This window comes from Crocuta crocuta, unplaced genomic scaffold (genome assembly GCF_008692635.1).
Source record: "Crocuta crocuta isolate KB4526 unplaced genomic scaffold, BGI_CrCroc_1.0 scaffold348, whole genome shotgun sequence".
Lineage (NCBI taxonomy): Eukaryota > Metazoa > Chordata > Mammalia > Carnivora > Hyaenidae > Crocuta > Crocuta crocuta.
In genome coordinates this window covers 254643-270540 of record NW_027529573.1, presented here as the reverse complement: position 1 = coordinate 270540, position 15898 = coordinate 254643, and the positions used below count along the sequence as shown (strand labels likewise).

At 41.1% G+C, this 15898-nt stretch overlaps 1 pseudogene; it reads right to left on the bottom strand.

The window, feature by feature from the left end:
- Positions 1 to 13012: 13012 nt before the first annotated feature.
- Positions 13013 to 14888, bottom strand: LOC144229446 (T-complex protein 1 subunit zeta pseudogene; annotated as a pseudogene).
- Between the last annotated feature and the right edge of the window lie 1010 nt (positions 14889 to 15898).

The window sequence follows — 15898 nt, the reverse complement described above, 5'->3', positions numbered from 1 at the left end:
TCTCACTTTTTCTCAGCTTCCTCTTTTTCCATAATTTTATCTTCTATTTCACCTATTCCCCACTTCAATCCTCTTCAATCCTTGCTATAACTACCTCTATTTTATTTTGCATCTCATTTATAGCATTTATAATTCATCATGACTATTTTTCAGTTCTTTGATCTCTGCAGCAATAGATTCTCTGCCATCTTCTATGTTCTTTTCAACCCCAGTGATTAATCTTATGACAATCATTCTAAATTCTTGTTCAGTTATATTGTTTATATCTGTTTTGATCAATTCTTCAGCTGTTATTTCTTCCTGGAATTTCTTTTGAGATGAATTTTTCCGTTTCATTATTTTGGCTAGTTTACTGTCCCTTATGTGTTTTAACACCTTGTGATGTGTACTGCACCTGTGAGCACTACTGTATTAAAGAGAAGTCATACATTTTCCAGGGCCTAGCCCTTCAGGAGGTGTTTTTTGGAGAGTGTTACTTGCTCTCTGTTGTTTTACTTTCGTTACTTTATCTCTCTACTTGTAGTGATATTTTGGACCCTCCACAAGGTGTGCTTTGAGTTGTTCCTTATAGTAGCCTTAGGGCCTATCAGGTTGTCCCAGCGGGTCCCTGGAAGTGCTACTCTCTCTTTACCTCCCAGGCCCTTGAGGTTCAAAGTTCTTTGGCTTCAACACTTCCAAGGTCACAGACTCTCCCTTGTTCTCAGTTATTCTTCGGAGCATTTCCCTCTACTTGACATCAACATTTTCCATTTTCCTATTAAAATTGGTGTATTCCCTCAATGTATTTCCGGTAGAATAAATTTTGTATCTTCTTAAACAGGAATGTATTGATCTACTTTATATAAGAGTTATCTCTTACAAGTTTTTTTTTTCATTTTTAAATTTTTCTACATGAGATCAACAGGGGGCACTGTGGAACAGCGCTGCAGTCCATACACAGCTGCTTAGTGAGGACTATTCACTCAGAGGAGGCCTGGCTTCGAGGCTTTGAATTGTGTCACCACGTGCTTCCTTGCAGAGTTATCCCCAAGGGTTAAGCCACCTCCAACTTCCTCAGTGCTTGATGTGAGCTGAATTCCAGCACCAGGGCTCAGGGAGGGGCTGGGCAATCACTGGATAGGTCTCATTTGCATGGACAGTTACTCCTGTGGCAAAGGTTGAAGGAGAAATGGAGACCTGGAGCAGTCCAGCTCTTTGTGGGGACCAGGGACTGTGTCACCATGGCCTAGACTCTTGTTCGCCTCGGGCTCCTTTCCCACTGCACAGGCATGAACAGGCTTCAGGCACCAAGTTACAGTTTCCAGGCTCCATCAGCCCTCTGGCTCAGATACTGAGAAGATTTACTCTGGCCCCTGCCCCATCACCATGAATGTCAGTGTTTTCAGGTTTCCTGTCCCAGCCTATGGTGACCCAGCCATCCTCTCTCTCTCTCTCTCTCTCTCTCTCTCTCTGCATCTCCAGGAACAACAGCCAGAATCAACTGCACCCTAAGTGGCTTCAACGTTGGCAGCTACTACATAAACTGGTTCCAGCAGAAGCCAGGGAGCCCTCCTTAGTATCTCCTAAGCTTCCACTCCGATTCAAATAAATGCCAGGGCTCTGGGGTCCCCAGCCATTTCTCTGGATCCAAAGATGCCTCAGCCAATGCAGGGCTTCTACTCATCTCTGGACTGAAGCCTGAGGATGAGGCTGACTGTTACTGTGATACAAGTCATAGCAGTGGGAGCAGTTATCATTACTCAGAGTAACTCAGATAATAAGAAAGTGAGACAAAAACCCAGGGGCCCACGAGCCTTGTCTCTGAGTCTCTTTTATTGAGAAGCTTCTGTGGAGGTTCCTGTAGGGAAAATTCCTCTGGTGAGAACTGTCCTTGAGGAGGAAAGAGTGACACACAGATTATGCTGTTGCCTGAGAAAGCACAGGTGTCCCAGGAACAGACACGGGTGAAGGAATAGAGCCCAACTGCACATGCCACAGGGTCTGGAATATATTAACAATAATAAATAGTTTTAAAGGAAAAACCTCAGCCTTTCCTTCCTGTTTGGCTCCTTTACTACTGTTGTAAGAGAGGAGTGTCCTGTCTATTTCAAGATCCTTCTACCTGGACTAAGATTCAAATTAACATGAGGCAGATTAACAAGAGAAAGTAAGATTTAATAGCACACTTATACAGAATCCATACAGACATGGAAATTTCAAAGACACTCAGGCAAAATGAGGTATGGTAGCTTTCCTCCCTAAGGAAAAAAAAAATAAAAAACACTTCAAGGCAACCTGACTATATGCATACGTGACAATATCCTTCACAACCTTGTAACATGAGACCACTTAATTAGACTACATATTTGTGTGTTACCATGTATGGGAGACAAAGAAGTAAAAAATATATAAAAACCTGTGCCATATAGTGTTCGGAGCTCAGTTCTTTGGGTACAAACCCAACTGAGCAGTGCTAGCAGGAATAAAGCTGCTTCCTGGAAAGAGAAGCCTTGATGTCATGACTCTCTATGTAAGAATCCTGCTATGTTACTTGGGGGCTCATGTCTAGGCTTCAGAGATGGTGCATTTCCACTTGCTTTGCCACTGGGGATATGAACCTCGGAGCCTCACCTGGTGCCAGCAGACCACTTGATCCACAGGAAACCACCCCTCTTGGCATGCCAAGGCGAGGACCCTGTGTGTGCCAACAGGAACCAGCTCAAGGAGTGCCGCCCATCAGACTGGTAAGAACCCGAGTTCGTTTTGGCAGACTTGCACATAAGAGGCAGAAGGGGAGCCTGATCACCTCCTAGAGTTGCCCTAGTAATTCCACAAGGGTCGAGGAATGAAGCTGCAACTCTAAGGCTCTGGGCGCTGGGTGGCCGGTTGGAGTCACCATGTGACTGTGTGTGGGGACTTGTCTCTCTTTCATTTCCTGGGTCAATAATGATAATTAGAGCCAATTGTCTCTGGTTATTCTACCTCAGAACAAGGGCATTAAGGAATATTCCCAAGCAGATGCCAAAACTCCTCTTGTTTCAGGAGAATTCCCTATTTTCTCTGGATTGACATGGACTGCCTAATTCCACTAGTGGTAAACAAAACAAAACAAAACAAACCTGGAGTCTGCTCCTCTGTCTGAGCTGACAAGATTTAAAACTGGGAATTCTCTTTCTCTGCCTTCTGCTGGAATCTTTCCTCTTCTGCCTTCCCGTCCCCTCCTACTTTTCTGCACCACGTGGGGGGCAACTTGCATAATTGGCTCCTCAATGCCTCAGGCACAATCAGCTCTTCCTCCCACCCTGGAGGTCCTGGAGCAAAGGCAACACACTTCAGACTTTCCCACAGGTGTCCCAGGTAAAAATAGACAATGGGGAACAAATTTATTAACTTTTAAATGGACACAGATGGAACATATTCGGTATTTAAATAAATTTAAGTTTGTTGGTTTAAAATAGACATGTTTTGGGGCACCTGGGTGGCTCGGTTAAGTGTCTGACTCTGACTCAGGTCATGATTTCACAGTTCGTGGATTTGAGCCCTGCATCAGACTCTGTGCTGACAACTCAGAGCCTGGAACCTGCTTTGGATTTTGTTTCTCCCTCTTTCTCTGCCCCTTCTCTACTCAAGCTCTGTCTCTCTTTGTCTCTTAAAAATGAATAAACACTGAAAAAGAATTTAAAATAAATAAATATACATGTCTTTAGAGTTATCAGCATTAAATATATAAAACTTTATTCTACATAAGGTTTTCTAGAGGTCAAATAAGCTCTTGTTATCTCTTTTGCAATTTGTCAGCAAAAAGGTGACTTAAAATGACAGTTCATTTTGTCTGTCTCCAAGTTTTCATGAGTGATTTTTAAGATAGCTTTCAAAGTCTTTGGTAACCTAAAACGTTAAAGTTTTGCTTACATGATCAATTGAGATTGAATTCATTATTTATCTAATGAGATAAGAGGCTAAAGCACTAATTACAAGATGTGGGTTTGTGCTTCTAACTTGTTGCAGAGAAATGAAGGATATTTGGATCTGTGGGAAAATATGCTTTATGCTTAATGGATTCATAAGTTTGCCATCTAAAAAAACATTCTGATGTAACATAGAGTTCACAACTGGTTACTACTTAGTTTTCACTGAAGACTAAGATTTCTAAGAGTTAAAATTCTGCTAAATATAGTTAAAACTGATAAAAACAAGAAAAGCAATTCTGTATGTAGAAAAGTAGGAGATATGAAACAAAGATATAAGAAATGGAAATATATTTTTGTTGAAGGTAAAAAAAAGTAATTTTGTTCTAAATGAGACTGGTTATTTGGACAGAAATGGCTTGGGACAAAAATCTAACTGTAAAGAAAAGTTAGCAGTTTCATGAAGAGAAATCTTTAAAAAGAAATTTTATGTGTGGTCAGGATGGACTAAGTTAAAATAAATGGATTTTAAAAGTACACAGAGTCAAAATTAAAGTTCTTCCTCCTTTGGTCCAAAGGCTGAGAAATTGATGATAATACTCTTGGTACCAGCCTCCAAATCCTTCACATTTTTGTTGTTGCTGTTTAGCAGAAGAATGGATGGCTCTGTCATATGAGGAATGGATGATATATGAAGGACTTTTACTAAGATACATGGGAGCCATTTTACTAAACTTAGCCCATTGTATTAAAAAAATGGATATCCACATAGCTGAAACATATTTATGTGGTCGTTGTTGAAAAAGACAGGGAAATAGACATTGAGTTTGGTCCTTTAACCTCCTATCTCAACGGCCAATAATCAATACGTAAGTTATTGCTTGGCCAAAATAAAATTAGTGCATCCTACAACAACCAGGAAAGTCTTTCTTGGTCACAGTCCACACCCCCAAGGTCCTGTAGGTGGGAAACAGAGGGTTAAGGCAAAACTAAACAAAAACAGGAAAGATCACGTCAGATCTCAGGGGTAGGATCAAGCCTGGATAAGAATGACTTATCCTAGCACCTTGTGAGACTCACAGGGCTTTTGGTTGCCAGTCACATAGCCAGCCAAAACACGGGCCTAGGAAGTGAGGTTTCTCCTGGGCAGCTGTAGGAAATTGAGGTAAGGGACAACACTCTTCCTTTTTCCTATAGATGGTAATTCCCCAACCAAGGCCATTACTCCATTGGAATGCATTATGATTAATTTTCTTTTGCACAAAGTCTTGGCCCTAATACAAATTGGAAGAGGAACCTAGCCACCAAAGGGAAATATCAATGACAATACAATTGGACTTGCTTTGCAAATGTGAAGAGAAATGGGGAGAATTCCCCTATGTTGTTTGTTTTTGGGACTTAAGGGGAAGATATATGTAAGCATGTAAAGTGGATCCTAATTTTTTTTTTTAATAGTTTATTGTCAAATTAGTTTCCACATAACACTCAGTGCTCATCCCCACAAGTGGATCCTAATTTAATGACAACTCTTTCTAAAGTCCATCAATTAGGAGCACTGGGTGTTATATGGAAACCAACTTGACAATAAACTATTTAAAAAAAAAAAAAGGGAGAGGAAACAATTAAGGACCCCTTACCTGTATCCAAAACACACCTAGAGAAGGAGGAAGGGAAGTCTTCCACCTCAACTTCCTCCTCCTCGGGTTCTATCTCTCTCTCCATATATATATATATTTAAAAAACCAATATATATTGCTTTTATTTCTCTCTTTCTCCATATATATATGTATTATACACACATATATATATACACACACTTAAAAGAACAATTCTGTTCCCTGCTACCCACCTTATCCAGGCCCTCCCTGTAATGTAACAGGCATATTTCCCTTACAAGAAGAAAAAAACCTTTACATTACAAGGTTTAAGACAGATAAAAGGAGATCTAGGTAAATTTTCTGATTGGATAAGTATATAAAGGCTTTTCAGAATATTATGTATGTTTTTGAGTTGATCTGGAAAGATATAATGCTTTTGTTAAATCAGACTATTAATGAGACAGATGTATGGGAAAGAAAATTAAGGAAATCTAAGATTTAGCCCTTAAATTATGTTAAATTAGCCACTATATTACAAACACAAAATGAAAGCCCAATGGCCTTCCTGGAGAGGTTGAGGGAGACTCTCATTAAATATATGTCTATCTCCCCTGACACTCCTAAGGGTGAGATGACTTTGAAGGACAAATTTGTCACTCAAGCAGCCATAGATATTTTTAAAAAATGCAAAAATTGGCTGTTGGCCTTGAAAAAACCCTGGAGAAGCTCTTACAAGTTGCCAAATGGGTATAAGGAAAAAAAAAAAAAAAGAACCCTGAAGCTTAGTTATGGCCTTATGCACTATGTCAGACTGGACTTCCCCAGGTCCTGGCACAGTTATATGGCCGTTCTGAGCACTAAAACGAGAATGTTCTCTGAGGGGACAACTAAAATGAAAATCCCATAAGCCATGCCCCTTATGTGGAGACATTCACTGGAGATCTGAACACCCTCGGGGACCTCTACCTGTGAGGGCTCAGATAACTAATGTCCCTGGAAGGGACTAACCAGAGCCTGGAGCTCTTCACTGTGGCTCCCCTAAACCAACTGTCTATCAGAAATCCAAAGCCTTGGGTAGCTCTAAATATAGAATGAAAACTGGTTGATTTCCTTCTTGGCACCAGAGCTACCTTTTCTGTCCTCCTTTCCACTCCAGACCAACTATCTAAATGAGCATGATGATTAGAGGGATCTCCGGAAAACGTCTAACTAAATTTTTCTCTCAGCCCCTGGGATGTTTATGGAAAAAACTATTTTTCCTCATTTTTTCCTGATAATGCCAGAGAGCCTTACTCCCTTGCTAGAAAGGGACATTATAACTAAATTAGAGACTATGGTGCTACTAACTCTAGGATAAATAATCAATTATGTAAGCTTTTGGAAATTATTGGATGTTGTAGGCTGTAGTTACCAGGGTTCAGGAAAATAGTTTTCCTGTTTTATCAATTATTAAAGGAGACTCAATCCCATCTACTCTCCCCCTCCAAAAATAAAATAACAATAATAAACTAGAGTCTGACTCCTAGACACTGTCTCCAGCCCTTGGGATGGTTACAAACAGAGCAGGGCAATTACTATTACCAAGATCACAGAGCTAAAAGATCATTAAAACAGCATAAGGCCTTTCATTTAGGGAGGGACAAAACTTATCAAATGGCCCAAAAGATGTTTACTGGAAAAAATTTTGTCAAGGAGAGTTCTACAACTAGTATCAGCCCATAAAGTATGTTTTGAAAGCAATCCTTTCAACCACAAACTTGCTTTCCCAGGCAATCAAGGAACTGGAGGCTATCCAGGAAAGACTAAAAATTAGGTCTCGCTCAGATGCCAAAGTCAAAAAAATTCCAACATCTGTTTGTATGGGTTAATACTTTCACTAATTGGGGAAAGGCCTTCTCCTACAAGACAGAAAAGGCACAAAAAGTAATAAAAATTCTGCTTTATAAAATAATACCCAGATTTGGCTTACCTAAAATTTTGCAAATTAATAATTGTAAATGGCTGCTTTGATTCTTTCTCTAGAAGAACTCCTGGCTCTTAAAAAAGTTTTCCATCTCAAAATAAAGCAGACTGACTGCTTATACTCAGCAAAACTTTAAATAATACCTCACAAGCATTAGATGCATTAAAATTTTTTAATTAAATTAAGGTCAAACTCTTGGAAATAGAGCCATCATTGATTACTTACTGCTTCTGCTCCTCCATCACCTGGGTATAAGAAATTCCCTGACATATGTTGTTTACAAAGTTAGGGTCTCTTCTAGATTGTTTGACAAGTTTGAAATCTATAGACATTATCTTAAGATGCCATCTTGTTTGGTCAGTATAATCTTTATTTTGTGTTTTTCTCTCTGTGTCTGCTAATGCTTATGCTGCCTCATGCCTGCCAGCCATCCTATAAAACCATACTGTGGGACACTCAACCGTTCCTTGGGTAGACTCTAACAGCTGTACCCCTACACTGTCCCTTATCAGCTTGAAGAAGTCAGAACAGTCATTGTCTCTGTTCCCTAAAAGCAGTTATAGGCCCTATTCCAGGGAAGAAATAAATAGGGGAAAGGGTAACATGAGACAGGAGAAATAAGGGACCTTTAGGGAGACAGACTGCAACTGCAAGTTGGGGATTAAAGAAACACATGGGGTTCTGCCCTTGTAAAATCCTTTATGGGCACCCTCCCCCCATCATCAAGGGCATGAGGGGGCATTTAAATGAGATAGACAATCTAACCCTAAGACAATAGATGCAGGCTTTTGTCTTTACCCTAACCACCTTATACCACTGGGCCAGGGAGTGATTACCTGTGAATCTGATCACAGAGGCTCACCCATTTAAACCAGGAGATGCACTATGGATAAAGAAGTGAAATGTCCAACTCATAAAACCCCTCTAGAGGGGCCTGTTCACTATCATTTTGTTCACCTCTACTGCAGTAAAGGTAGCCAGTGTGGGTCCCTAGATTCACTACAGCAGAGTTAAGCCAGCATCTCCAAACTGGGAGTGCATTTTTGATTCATCAATGCCATGCAAGCTGACCATAGGAAGAAGCAATCTACATCTCCAGAGGCTCCAGGAGACTGCAGCCCTGCTTTAGTCACTCAGGAAGGTGACTAATCTATGCACAGCAGAAGCTTGAGGAATCGACCGTCCATGAAACAAGGCTGTCCTTATTTTCTATATGTTTCATTACTGTGATACACTGTCATGTCTTGTTTCTCACTATTATTGTGATTCTTGCTCTACTATTTGCCATAGGATTGGCCGAGGCCACACTGGCTGGCTGGAAATGTGATGAGAAATTTCTGTTAACAACTTCCTTTTGTGGATAGAATACTTCCTTGGTGCCAACATGGGGAAACAATGACCATAAGAGACTAGAATATTAGATCCCCACAAACCTTATAGTAAAACAAAATACCCCAGTCCTACTACCAGAGTCTGGCTTCTCAAAAGCTTAATTTTGGGGAAAAACTGTCTTGCTTACTGGGGAAAAAGTTCATCGACGTCCCTGTTAAAAACTTAACATGTTTAGGCCAAAGATTTTATAACTTAACTACCCAGAAAACCCAATGGTGGGGGATCGCTGATCACCCTGAGGCAGATACCCACCCATTGTCTAACTTCTTTCATCTCCCAGAGGCCTGAGACAATGTCAACACAGCCGTTAAATGGTGGGCTACAAGTGGACTATTCTACTTACATGGAAGGACAGCCTATATAGTACTTCCCTCAGTATGCTCAGGGTCATATGTGCTAAAAACTACTCATCCATCTTTCTTCCTACTCCCACTTTTGAGAGGGAAACACTTGGGAGTCCAAGTTTATGGAGACAGAGAGACTCAAAGGAAGTAGCGTGCCTTACAATTGGCAATTAAAAAGATGATAAATGGCCTCCCAAGCATTTAATCCAATATTATGACCCTGCCACCTGGGCAGAGGATGGATGGATGTGTCCTGGGGCTATCGCACTCCTATTTACATGCTAAACCACATAATCAGACTACAAGCAGTTATAAAAATTATAACCAATAAAACTGCCAGAGCTCTTAACTTACTAGCCAAGAAACAAACAAAAATGCGCAATATTATCTATCAAAATTTCTTGGCCTTAGATACCTACTTGCTTCTGAGAGAACAGTTTGTAAAAAGTGTAACCTAAGCAATTGCTGCCTACAGATAGGTAATGAGAAAAAGGTCATAGAAGAGATCACAAATCAAATGAAAAGGATTGCTCATGTCCCTGTCCAGACCTGGAATGATTAAAATGATGGAGAGTTATTTGGAAGATAGTTTTCAACTTTCAGGGGACTCAAAACTCTCATAAAAATTATCCTCCTAATTCTAGGAAGTTGCTTAATCCTACCTTCCTTAGCTCTCCTGGTTTTACTGTCTGTCTCTAGTCTCACTGAGGCCATAATTTAAAAAAAAAAGAGGGAGAGAGAAAAAAAGACAGTCACTCTTGTAATGATGTTATAAAAATATAAACCTCTGAATCCAGATGATGCTCTTTTGAAATAAGTTAGCCAGAGAAAGACAGATACCATATGTTTTCACTTATAATGGATCAGGAGAAACTTAACAGAGGACCATGGGGGATAAGGGGGAAAATAATTGGGGAGAGGGAGGAAAGCAAATCATGAGAGACACTTGAATACTGAGAACAAACTGAGGGATAATGGGGTCGGGGAGAAGGGAAGGGGGGTGATGGTCATGGAGGAGGGCACTTGTTGGGATGAGCACTGGGTGTTATATGGAAACCGACTTGACAATAAACTATGAAAGAAAAAAAAAAGATGATGCTCTTTGATCCAAAATAAAGGGTTCTGAGCATCAAAGGGGGGAAATATGGTAGGGTCCCCTCCCTAAGGAAAGAAAAAAACCTCAGGGCAACCTGACTATAGTATGTGACAACATCCCTCACGACCTTATAACATGAGACCATTTAATCAGACTACATGTTTGTGTGTTACCACATATGGGAGACAACGAAGTAAAATATAAATTAAAAACTATACCATGTGACATTTAGGGTTCAATTCTTTGGGTACAAACCCAACTGAGCAGTGCCGGCTGGAATAAAGTTGGTTTCTGGAAAGAAAAGTCTCAGTGTTACGACTCTGTGAGGATCCTGCTACAGAGGGATATATGTTTTTCTGAACTACACAGAAGGAGGTAGAGGTCTAATATTCAATGCAAAGAAATGTACTTTACAGACAGAAGAAGAGTAGATGTTTGGTAAACAATGTATGCAGGGCCCCTGGGAAACAATGGGACAGAGAGAACTGTAACCAAACAGGCCTTGCAGGGTCCCCCGTCTGCCCCACCTCGTTCACATCCTAGTGCAGCTGTCTGTGGTGCCAGCTCTCTTCCCCGAGCAGGTGTTTCCCCTAAGTTCTTTTAGTCAGTTCAGGAGACATGAAAGCATTTTTCCTGAGTGTGCTGGATGGGCTTCAACCGCTTTTTAACTCATGATAATCTTCATGCCAATGTGGCCCATCGAGGGGCAGCCTGCCCTTCTCCCCTACAGATCCCTGCTCTGATTTTTCCCTAAAGTCTCATATATCCAAAGTTGAGCAAGTATATTGTTTCATCTTGTTGAACCAAATAGCCTGACAATAAGTCAGTTCAGTTAAACTCATTTCAGGAGGTGGTGATGCAGGTGGGCTCCCAAAGTCAGGTCCACATTGGGCAAAGAATCAGGTAATTGATAAGTGACATTTTTATGGAAACAAAAATGAAACATAGACTAATGGTTGAAGCTACTTATAAACCAGTGTCTGAGTCCTGAGCGCTGCCAGTGAGACGTCTAGATATCTGGCTGGAAGCATCTGCAGATGGAACGAAGGCAGGCAGTGGTGATCTGATCAGCTTTAGTGTTTTCAGTTTAGACATGTCTGGTGATCTTTTTGAGGCGCCCACAGAGCAGCAGGCAGGAAGATTGTCTATGCATGAGTTAATGAGGGGATTTCTCTGAAGCTTACATGCAGTCATTTTTGTTAATTTTGCAGAATTCGGGGAGCTTTAGTTACCAAGTTATTCCAATTGTCAGAAAGGTGAGAGAAAAAATTGAAAATGTTAGCTTAGGGGCGCCTTGGTGGCTCAGTCAGTTGAGCGTTCGACTTCGGCTCAGGTCATGATCTCACGGTTCTTGGGTTCGAGCCCCGCGTTGGGCTCTGTACTGACAGCTAGCTCAGAGCCTGGAGCCTGTTTCAGATTCTGTGTCTCCCTTTCTCTCTGATCCTCCCCTGCTCATGCTCTCTCTCTCTCTCTCTCTCTCTGAAATAAAAAAAAAAAGAAAATAGAAAATATTAGCTGAGAGAATTGTAGCCAAGAATTGAGGGACACAAGAAGAACCAGGATTTGGTCCAGTTTACAATGATCAAGATTAAAATCTAGTATCTACAAGGGTGTGTTCTTGAAACATATTTTTCTCTGTAATAACTTTCAATTTTACTAAAAATTAGCCAAATTAATACTACTTAGTTTGCAAAATAAGTTGTTTCCAAAATATTGGCATGATTATTTATATAAATTCAGCAAGAATAGTGGTTGACAATGTAGGCTATTTAAAGCCTGATTTGATAAAACTTATATTGTTTTATATTTTTTAATGTTTTATTTATTTTTTGAGACATAGATAGTGCAAGAAAGGGAAGGGCAAAGAGACAGGGTGACAGAGAATCCAAAATTCTTGATAGGCTGGCAGCAGAGAGCCCAATGTGAGGCTCAAACTGACAAACCTTGAGATCATGACCCAAGCCAAAGTCAGACGTTCAACCAACGGAGCCATCCTGGTGCTCCTCATAGACCTTTTATAAGGAATCTGTAGATTGAACTTTCATTTATTTATTTAAAGTAAGTTATACACCTAATGTGGGGCTTGAACTCAGGACTCCCCTCTTGAGTTTCTCAAAATATCTTGAAGTTCCTGCACTTGCCATAAGTCACCTTATTTACTCACCTGGTGATGCTATGGGGAGCTCTGTAAGAAGGTACCAGGCTAGTATTTCCAAAGAGCTTTATTGTCTCCACAAAGTCAACTTTAGTTCTTTAAAGCTATCTGTTCATATCTGAGTCTATGTATGTCTCCCTCAAATGTGACACTCCAGTCAAAGTCTTGGTAATATAACCAATTTTGCTGTTGTGTCTTGTTCAAGGAGAACAGATTCTCATTGAACTTATGCAAATAAATATATCGTCAAAAAATATCACAGTACTTACAGATATTTTTTCTAAATTTTGAAGGAATAACATAGGAAGAAAAGATAAATGTTTTAATTTGCTCACAAAGATAGATTTGATCAAATTACTCTAAGTCAGCTTAAAATAAAAAGCTTTTTTAAATCTGGGAAAACAATTTTTTGAAGTTTATCTATTCATTTTGGGGAGAGAGAGAGAACAAGAGATGAAAGGTCAGACAGAGACAAGGAGGCACAGAATCTGAAGAGGCTCCAGGCTCTGAGCTGTCAGCACAGAGCCTGATATGGGGCTTAAACCCACAAACTGTGACATCATGACCTGAGCTGAAGTCAGACGCTGAACTGACTAAGCCAGCCACGTGCCCCAATAACAACAAATACTTTATGTGAATCACCACAGACTTTCTTTTTCAATTCTACTATTTTTAACTCTATCTTTGATAAATTTTCTTTCAGCTATTATGAGTTTCTCTCTCCCTTCTGCACTCTTATTTTTAAAAAGCCAGAATTCACTTCTGTTTATTCATATTCTCAGGACACATTGCACTTGAGAAAGTATACATCTTCTACTTTTTTTTTTTCACATCAGGATGGATGCCAAACCCCACAGTCCAAAACAAGACCTCTAATTAACCTTGTATCAGGCTCAGATATCTATGTTATTTCCATGACCTCAACTACGAAGAGGTCAATAGGTTCATCTTGTTTAATGGCAAAACTGGAGTCCACTACAGCCGGTGTTAACTAAGGCCTCAGCAAGTTCAGCATGCACTTTAGTATGTAGAGATGCTCTGTCCACCTCTAGGAGTATTTCTGTGTCCATTTCTTAGATTTGTTTCAAAAACTGAAGTGCCTTTTCCTTCGCAGTTTTAAATTCTTTGAATATTATTCTGAGATGAAGACCTTCCGAAATGTAGAGATATGCTTGTTTCAGCAGCTTCCCAATGATTAGGATATTGGGAGTGGTACCATCACCAGTTATATTATCCTGGGCTGTTGCTACTTTGGCTATGGAGACTGTTGGGTATTGAACTTGCATTTCATGAAGCAGCACATTGTCATCTTTAGTAAGCTTGATGTCTCCAGCACCAGAAACAAGCATCTTTATGGTGCCCTTAGGCCCCAAGCTGGTCCTCAGCATGTTCTGCAGCCCCAGACCCACTCTGATGTTGACCATCCATGCTACCTAGGCTTGGTTACCTTGGCCTTGGGGTTGAACAGTCTTCATGGCTGCCACAGATAACCAGCACAGGAAAAGGAGGAGATCCAGCTAAGGCCTCAGCTGACTCATAAGTTATTTATTTTTGACAAAGTTGAAAAATTCTTTTAGAGGAAGGATAACGCTTTGGACAAATGACCACAGAACAATTAGATATCCATAGGGGGAAATGAATATTACTAAACCTCTCTTCTTACTAAAAAAAAAAAAACCAAACAAACAAAAAACTTATTAAATGTATCCTAGACTTAACTGTAAAACATAAAGCTATTGTCTTTCAGAAGAAAACAGAAGAAAATCTTCAAGATCTAGAGTTTGTGTAAACACTTTTACCTATATATGTCAATTTTCTAAATTGCATATCAATGGAGGGATATGACGCTTGCAGTATCATCTCTGGAGTGCCAGCAACTTATGTTGTAATTTAGGTGAATTTTGCATCTCACATAAACCAGGACTCCTTCTGAGAGTGAAAAACACTACAGTAATCATGGACACCACTATGGAATCACACCATCAGTAAATCAGATCACTGATGTGTGAATACATAGGGAACTGGTGAGGTGCAGAAACTGGCTGGGCCCTCAGGGCTTTGGGCCTGTGACCAGCAGGTGGCTCTGTGAGACTGCACTGTGGTCCCTACACAACTGCTCAGGGGAGCCTGGACCTGAGGACTAGGCCCTCTGATCCCTGCTGGGAACTTAGCAGTTTTGTCCTCTCTGGCCTGGCAAAGTCACCTGAGGAGGGACCTGTGTGTTGTCTCAGCAGGGGCTTCCTCCTAGGGCTCTCCCCAGGGCTGAAGCCAACCTCCATCCTCTTCAATGTGTGGTGTGAGCTGAGCTCCAGCACCAGGGCTCAGGGAGGGGTTGGGCAGTCACTAGATAGAACCCATTTGCATGGACAGCCCCTCCTGTAGCAAAGGGTAGAAGACAAAAGGAGGCCAGGAACAGTCAGGCTTACTGTGGGGACCACATGTTGTGTCACCATGGCCTGGACTCCTCTCCTCCTACTGCTCCTCTGCCACTGCACAGGTAGGGATAGGCCTTGGGGACAAGTTATCAGTTCCTAGCCTGTATCAGCCCCTCTTACTCAGAACTCTGAGGAAATTTACCCAGGCTCCTGCCTCATCACCCACGTATGTCTGTGTTCACAGGTTCCATCTCCCAATTTGTGGTGACCCAGCCACCCTCCCTCTCTGCATCTCTGGGAACAACAGGCAGACTCACCTGCACTCTGAACAGTGAAAGGATTGATATTTACCCCATATCCTGGTACCAACAAAAGACAGGGAGCCCTCCTCATTACCTCCTTACCTTTGTAACAGATTCAAATAAGCATCAAGGCTCTGGGGTCCCCAATCGCTTCTCTGGATCCAAAGATGCCTCTGCCAATGCAGGGATTTTGCTCATCTCTGAGCTGCAACCTGAGGACGAGGCTGACTACTACTGTCAGTTGTTTGATGTTGGTGATGGACACAGTGATACAAATAGATGAAGAAGATGGACAAAAAACTCAGACTGCTCTAGGGGGCACCTGGGTGGCTCAGTCATTAAGCATCTGACTTCGGCTCAGGTCATGATCTCACAGCTCCTGAGTTTGAGTTCCAATACTGGGTGTGTTTGAGCCCTGCTTTGGGTGAGCTTGAGCCCTATTTCTCTCTTTTCTCTCTCTCTCTCTCTCTGCCCCTCCTTGGATTCTTTCTCTCTAGAAGAAGAAGAAGAAGAAGAAGAAGAAGAAGAAGAAGAAAGGAAAAGAAAGAAAGAAAGAACGAAAGAAAGAGAGAGAGAGAGAAGGGAGGGAGGGAGGGAGGGAGGGAGGAAGGAAGGAAGGAAGGAAGGAAGGAAACCTCAGACTGCTCTGGGTACTTTCCCATTTTAAAATAAAGTAACTTGGACATATCCTAGTGTTAGGAAGAAAACAATAGGCTCAAAATGGTCACTTATATCAAGTTCTGTAAAGACTTCATACTTAACCTATCTGAAGTTTCAGTCTCTCCA